Below are 7444 nucleotides of genomic sequence, written 5' to 3'. Positions count from 1 at the left end.
AGATAGCAAAGTAGAAATAGCATATAGAGGATTTAATTAATGTGTGGATCAACGTATGTATCACTATATGTAACAATAATATTGACTGTATATGTACGTGTGTAATAAAAGATTTCCGGTTTACAATGTTTACGATACTGATATAAAAATACCATATAGAGGATTTAATTAACGTGTATATCTACGTATATATCATTATATGTAACAGTAACATTATGTGCATATGCGTATAATATTGGTTAAATGCGTTAAAGTGAAATGTTATTTACCTATTCAAGATAGCAAAGTAAACATACCATATAGAGGATTTACTACTGTTAACACTCGGTATTCTCGTATTCAAAGTATTTAACCAAATAATTTGGGAATCCAGCGGACGAGCTTGTATTTAATATGATTATATTTAATATAACAACTTTACTCAATATACGCGTAGGATTTTAAATGTCATGAGGGTTGCAGTGGACTCAATTTTAATGTACCACACTTATACGTTAAACGTTTTGCTCATTGGTGACCTTATCTTAATCTTTTTCTTCTGCTATGCGAGTGACAGTAAGTTTGATAGTAATCGGAACACGCGATTTCTTTAAAACACAATCTTATTTTCCGCCTGACGAACACGATACGAGACGAGAGAATGATTTATGAACACGATTTTCGAGTGATTCTTTTCGACAACTATTAAGCTTCATTTATAGCAATAGTCACTACCATAATCATGGTCAATCGTGGATGACGCAGTTACGCATTAATTCACTTTAACAATCCTGAATAATGGTTAATATCATACTGTAAATGTACACGTTAAAATTACGCTAATGACAGTTGCCTCGTACAATTTGTTCATTTACTTTGCAACAAAAAGAACGCATCTGCAAGCGTGTTAATCGGATAACGACGAACTTCATTTCGCAAACACAGTTGAAAAATAGCAGCGTTGTGTCCGTACTCTTTAATATCCCATTATATGGAAGTTAACGACCGGAAAATACACGGCTCGACTACTTGAAGGAAGTAGCTCATGAGCAAGTCTTTTGTATCCTCGCAATGGTATAATTCCTGTAACGTCTCGTTCTCGGAGGATTTATTTCGTTGATTTGTACTTGTTTATTGCTTTTGTGTTTTCATGAATGGAGCATGTCGCATGCGAATCGTAATATGGTTTTAATGGCGTTTTGACTTCAATGATATCAGCGGCTGATTGCGCTTCCCGTAAGAAGCTTCCAATCATTATGTATTTTAGGAACAACAAATAAGGATATTTAGAGAACGAATTAATTATTCAATTGTTCGCGCAAGAAATACCTGTCTCTTTTTCGAAAGTTATAAATGCTGTTTTCAAAGAGTTCCTTAGCTCACCATAAACCAGATAAGAATTTTTGGTTCCGTCTAGAAAAAGAAACCTTCAGATCAAACCGAAAGGGGTTCGGATTATATTTTCTAATCGTATTTGTATATTTCTTTTTACGGTCAGCTTGTCTCCCACGTACAATCGAACAGAGAGTCCATTAATTATTTCCCTTCGACTTGTTTCAGGGGGAGCATCTCGGAAGCCATGCCGGCTGACGAGTTCGCTGGAAATCGAAACAGAAGCAAACCAAGACTGCAACCACCTTAACGAACCGCTATTATCACTGGCAAGGTCATCGGGCAGACCGGATCTAATCATGCTCACGCCGACCATGCTTCCTGTGCACTCGTTCCTCTTTCTTAACGACGTCAACCAGAAGATCGGGTGCTAAAAAATTCGAAATCGAGTTGATTGAAAATCTCAAGGAATATTAAAAAAAAAAAAATACGAATAAACAATTTGATATAGAAATCATCCATTTTGGGCAAAGAAAAGAAACAATCAGAAAAAGGAATAACCACAGAAGCTCTGAATTTCATTGCTTCCTAATGGTACTTCCTTGGATATTTTTACATTCTGGAGGCGTGAACGAACTCTGAAAAACAGAAACGACTTCTATCGGATGATCGAAAGAACTACCTGGACACTGAGTATAATTATTCACACGTGCGGATGCCATTTCCGGCATGTTTCTCCATGAAGAAGGTCAGCTTCAGTTTTTGCCACTTGTAGATAGAAGTTGAAGTGGCGGACGTCTTAACGAGGTTGCTAGAATGTCAAAGAAATAGATGAGGGAAATATTATGAAGATATATTTATGAATATCTAATTGAGCATTTAATTAAGAACTTAATCGAAAGACCAAAAAAAGTATTTCTTGAGACCAAGTACATATCTAAGTATAATAGTCTTTTGTACTTACTGTTTAGTAAGAGGACTCGAGTAAAACGATTACTCGTTAAAAGGAACAATAGAATAATCATGCCTCCGCAGACGGTGGTCTCTGCTTTCATGCCTCATCGCGGAGAATCTCAGCGAAAAAAGTGTCCCGAGGCGTGAGCTGAAAGGTGGCTATGTAGGCTGCCTAGTGAATGCCGTCGCCATGGTGGAGCTGGCGTGTAGCAACTACCTAAGTCCAGGAACCTAATCCCGCGTCAGAAAGACAAAATTCGCTACGGAGAAAAGTAAACAAAAATATATATATAGGAAAGAAGAGACAAAGATTAAAGGTCGTTAAGAATTAAAGGTAATTTAATGATAAAAGGGAGAAAGAATTGTGTAAAAATTCTACTGGGAAAGAAAAGAAAGAAGAAGCCTCCAACGAGAAAGACGTGCTCAGAAGCGAGTCCCGCGTAGCGCCATGTAGAGGAGCAGGAAGAAGCGCAGTCCTCCACTTAATTTAATCGTTTTACATAAAACATTTCAATCTTTTTTCTTCTAAATACTTTACCTATATTTCATCTGGCTGAATATTCCATATTTTTAAAGCTTGTTGATAATTACAAATGCGTAATTATCATTCTGAAGCTAGAAATTTGAAATAAAATTGCTCTGCGCGAAAGGAAATAAATCAACGTTTTATATATAGCTGTTAAAATGATATAATAAGTTTCAGTAAAATAGCTTCACTAAAATTTGTGACTTTTTTCCTTTTCTATTTTTTTTTTTTTTTTTGATTTTATGTGTTCAAGGGCGAACGTTCCCTCTCATTTCTTGTAAAGGGCTGACGATTCAGTGGATGGTCCGGGTAAATTTAAATTGTAAATGAACGCATTGCTGGTTTCAAGTAAAAGCCTGGATAAGAGCGGATATGGTATGAGAGTCTGTCGTGGAAAGGGGAACAGGCCGCTTTTATTTGTAAAGTTTGAATCTCCTCGATATTGAAGATGTTGAAGCTGCAAGTATGTATTTCATTTTAATCCATTCGAGACCGAGATTTAATTGTAAGACGATACCTAGGTGTCGGTACGATCTGAATGTTTAGTTAGAATGATTCTGTGTTTTACTCTCTCCAGGGTATCCTTTTCATACTTTGATTTTAAATCGATGACAATCTTAAATAGTATGCCTCATATTTTTAAAATATAAAATTATATACTATGTTATTCTATAATGTATTATGTACAGTCATATATATATATATATATGTCGGATCAGGATTCGAATTGTGGGCGCGCGACGACTCTTCATGTGGACTAGCCATCGTTTCACAAAGCCGAGATTTTATTTACACGTATATACAGGTCTATCACTAAGCTTAACAAATAATAAGTACAACTAATAATAAGTCTAACAAACACTAAGCCTAATGAATAATACGATCTACGAATAATTAAATTAAATAATACTATTAGCAATGTTTGAGTTCAAACGAATCCACGGTCACCGGGATAACTCCTTACTAAGCGAAACTAACTTAGACGCAAATGCGATCGTCGAAAATGCTCGATGTATCACTCTCCAAGGCAATCGCAAGAATGCCAGCCTCGTGGAGATTTTTCTCCCTGTACGATTGCATTTTGTTTTCTATCCCCGTTTGGAAGCATCGAGAAGGTTCCAAACGCCGTTGCTAGGCACACTCGTTGGAAGCATCGAGAAAGTTCCAAACGCCGTTGCTAGGCAGTTTCCGCCTGGAGTTTTGATTACTAAATACAATGTATGTCCCATTGCATCGGCACCTCCGAGGCAACATCACACGTGGCTCGGCCCGCTCTCGAGGCCGCATGCCGCCACAACCACACTTCTCGGAAAACACATACAACCACTCCAGACCTCCGTTAGATAAAACATCCATCCCGTGACCGTGGCTACGTTCAGCGACCGATTGTCACCTCGAACCCAATCTCGCTTATTACAAATCTTAAACAATTACAACTATAATAAAATCTAGGCTAAGGTACTAGAGGATGTTCCCAAAATTTCCAAGGAAGGGCTTCGGCTTTCCTTTCATCTCCGACATATATATATATATATATATATATATATATATATATATATATATATATATATAATAATTCTATATTGAAAAAAATATGAAATTAACATGATATATACATTACTACATAAGTTATATATAAAATATGTATATTATACCCTTGCCTACTGACTGATATGAATTTCTTTCGGTCTCGAATGCGTTAAAAGAGAGCGCAAAGAAGTCGAAATTACTTATTGTAATTAGTAAAACGACCTGAGAGGCAGACAGATACAAGAAAGAAGGAATATTATATTAGCGGCATTATCATGTTTTTGCTCTCTTTAAGTCTTTCATCGAGACAGACAATCTACAGGTATTAATCGACCAATTTCTCCAAGCTGATAACTTCGAATTGATGTTTATATATAGGAAGTGTTATGTGTTAATCTGTCTAAATGTTTAAAAGGTGTTATAAATTAAATGTTGTTAAACGATACGTAATTGCCTTTTGATCGTAAATTTTACTATCAAGGGGTCTTTTATGTATGCGTAATCATTGTGAATTATAACAATTTATGTAATCGATATAAGGTGTTTAAAAGCATGTATTTTTTCTATATTATTATTCTCCTATATTATTATCCTATATTATTATAGCATTCCTATATTATTATAATATCCAATTACATGTTGATACACAAGATATACAGATTATTATTTATAACGTTTTGGTTTTCTTAATTGAGTCATTCATTTAGTACAAATGATAAGAAATTAGTAATAATTCACAAAAAAAGGATATGGTAGTAGAAATATTATAAAAAAACATTTTCTGTTTTAGTGTAGAGTTACTCCTTCTTACAGACAGTGTCGTACAAATCTGTACGTCTCTGAGAAAATGGTATCTGAGCCCTTACTTCCTCAACAACTTTTACATCTGATAGAAAAAAGAAACATACGAAGTAATAAGTAATGCTTACTAATAAATTCAACAAATACAGAGGAAGATGGTTAAATCGATAAATTAACGAGACTAAAAATTAATTACATCATGGATCTCTCGCTTTTAATTTTAAGCTGTAAATTACCGATATCGGTGACTGCCATATTCTCTTGAGTTTCCAAATCGTAAAGAATCTTTCGGCAACGCCACTCGCAAACTCTGTTTGTTGATTCCTTTTTTCCCGTCCCTTGGCAACCGCTCGTGGCCAAGATCACGTAGGTCTCCTCTTTCCAAAACTACGCGATCAGAAACAAACGCCTCGGCTCTCGCGACATTCCACGCGGTTCACCCGCCAACTCCCAGGCCTCTCACTCACGATACTACATATATACATTAACTATTTTTATATGTGTGTACAGAACTGATGGCGAACTCATCAACCATTTTCTGAACGACGGATGGAAGAACATGAATAGCAATCCACACAGTGGAACTGTAAAGTATTTGTACGCCACTCACGAAACCAAACACTGATGCTATCCACCTGTAAACAAACAGCATTTATAACTAGGCATATAATGTTCACTTATGTTCACCACTATATATATATACACGCATGTTGTAAAGTAGGCGATATTTATAACATTCACTTCCATTGATAATGCAAGTGACTCATAAAAATAAGCCGTCATATTTACCATTGCACGCACATATATATATATATATATACTCGAAAACAAGGTACATTTGTGATATTTATTCCTATTGATGATATATACTTATATATTTATAACAATAAAACAAATCTCATTTGTACTACTTACCAATACGTACGCATATATGTATATAATTACAATCCAAGTAGTATTCATAATATTTATTTTCACTGATAACAAGTACGTAAAACCTAAAATAAAACAAAGGTTTTAACAATAAATAAAAAACAAAAAAAAAGAAAAAGGGGAAGAAGAAAAAAGCAAAGAAAAAAAATATAACATTGTTAGGGAAGTGATACATTTACACTGTACATGAGAGTGTGTGTGTAAGGGCCAGAGGGCGTCAAGGTCTTAGTGGTGACAAAAGACTGTTGCCAGGTGTTAGAAGAATCTAGGATAGTCGGTTGGCGACCAGCGTGCGTGCAAGACGTTCTTCAGAGAGTAATATAGATGTATAACTGTTGTGTGGGAAATGTAGGCAATAATTTGTATTCCCATATCCTCGACATCCTTAACAAATATATATAAATATAAAATTTTCTTTTTCTATAAAAGGTTATTCCTATTTCTGATAAACTCGAGAAATGAAAACATTATACCATGATACACTGACACAAAGATACACCACACAGAAGAAACTAATAGAGAACGCTTTAAGCTTGGCAAACTTACCGCCCGACGAATTTGCATACACCATAACCAAAACCCAGGACACATGGCATTGATCGCAGGAGAAGCGGTCCATATAGTCAAATGCATTCCGGTACAAGTAAAGGTACGACATACAACAAAATGCTACTCGGAACTACCCGTTTGGCAAAAGAATCGCACCACAGGAACTCCGCCCGGACGTGCGCCAAACGTGGCGATATTCAGCACCATCGTCGTTGGCCACGAGCGGAATGTATACCCAAAAGACCTCGATGCACTACGGGACCACGTCATGTTCCCGGCAGAAAATCTGCAGTCTTGAACGCATTGGCCAGAGGAGCAACAGGAAAAACAATCGTCCCTGGAACAGTAAACATCCTGGGAATGATGGACAAAACACATTAACGACAATAGCGAAAAATACCGTATCAAGCTTATGGACTGGTTTTATGGAATTTGGAACTGTCAGTGCAGCAATATTTGGAATACTCGCAATATTTAAACTAATCAAGACAATAATATATATAGCCGCACACGGATATCAGTTACGTGAAACTTACGAATGCGGAATCGCCCTATTAGGAGCAATATGCGGCTCAGTCACCCACCCGCTACTATACCACAAAAGAAGACGAAATATCGACGATCAAGCAGCACAACCTCAAGGGATATCGATAACACCGGTAGCCACTCAACTACCAACGACATCTACGTCCGCCTTGAGCGAACTCAGAGATACCATCAGTCAAATTTCCTTTGGGAATTTGAACTCCAAGGGCGGGGATGTCACGTCCAGCACTCCGCACGCGCCGTAACAAGAACAAGAAAACCATTCTATACAAAACACGCGAATAAGGATTTGAA

At 36.5% G+C, this 7444-nt stretch overlaps 1 long non-coding RNA gene across 1 annotated transcript; it reads right to left on the bottom strand.

Annotated features, from left to right (window-relative positions):
- Nucleotides 1-327: 327 nt before the first annotated feature.
- LOC117215900 lies at nucleotides 328-3278 on the bottom strand. Its single transcript, XR_004489241.1, has 3 exons — nucleotides 1994-3278; nucleotides 1494-1741; nucleotides 328-1392 (listed from the first exon to the last, which is right to left on the bottom strand). It is a non-coding gene; the product is annotated as an uncharacterized LOC117215900 (long non-coding RNA).
- Nucleotides 3279-7444: the final 4166 nt, after the last annotated feature.

Source organism: Bombus bifarius, unplaced genomic scaffold (genome assembly GCF_011952205.1).
Source record: "Bombus bifarius isolate JDL3187 unplaced genomic scaffold, Bbif_JDL3187 scf7180000009840_frag, whole genome shotgun sequence".
Lineage (NCBI taxonomy): Eukaryota > Metazoa > Arthropoda > Insecta > Hymenoptera > Apidae > Bombus > Bombus bifarius.
The sequence above is the reverse complement of the archived record's forward strand: the minus strand, read 5'-3'. Positions and strand labels throughout refer to the sequence as shown.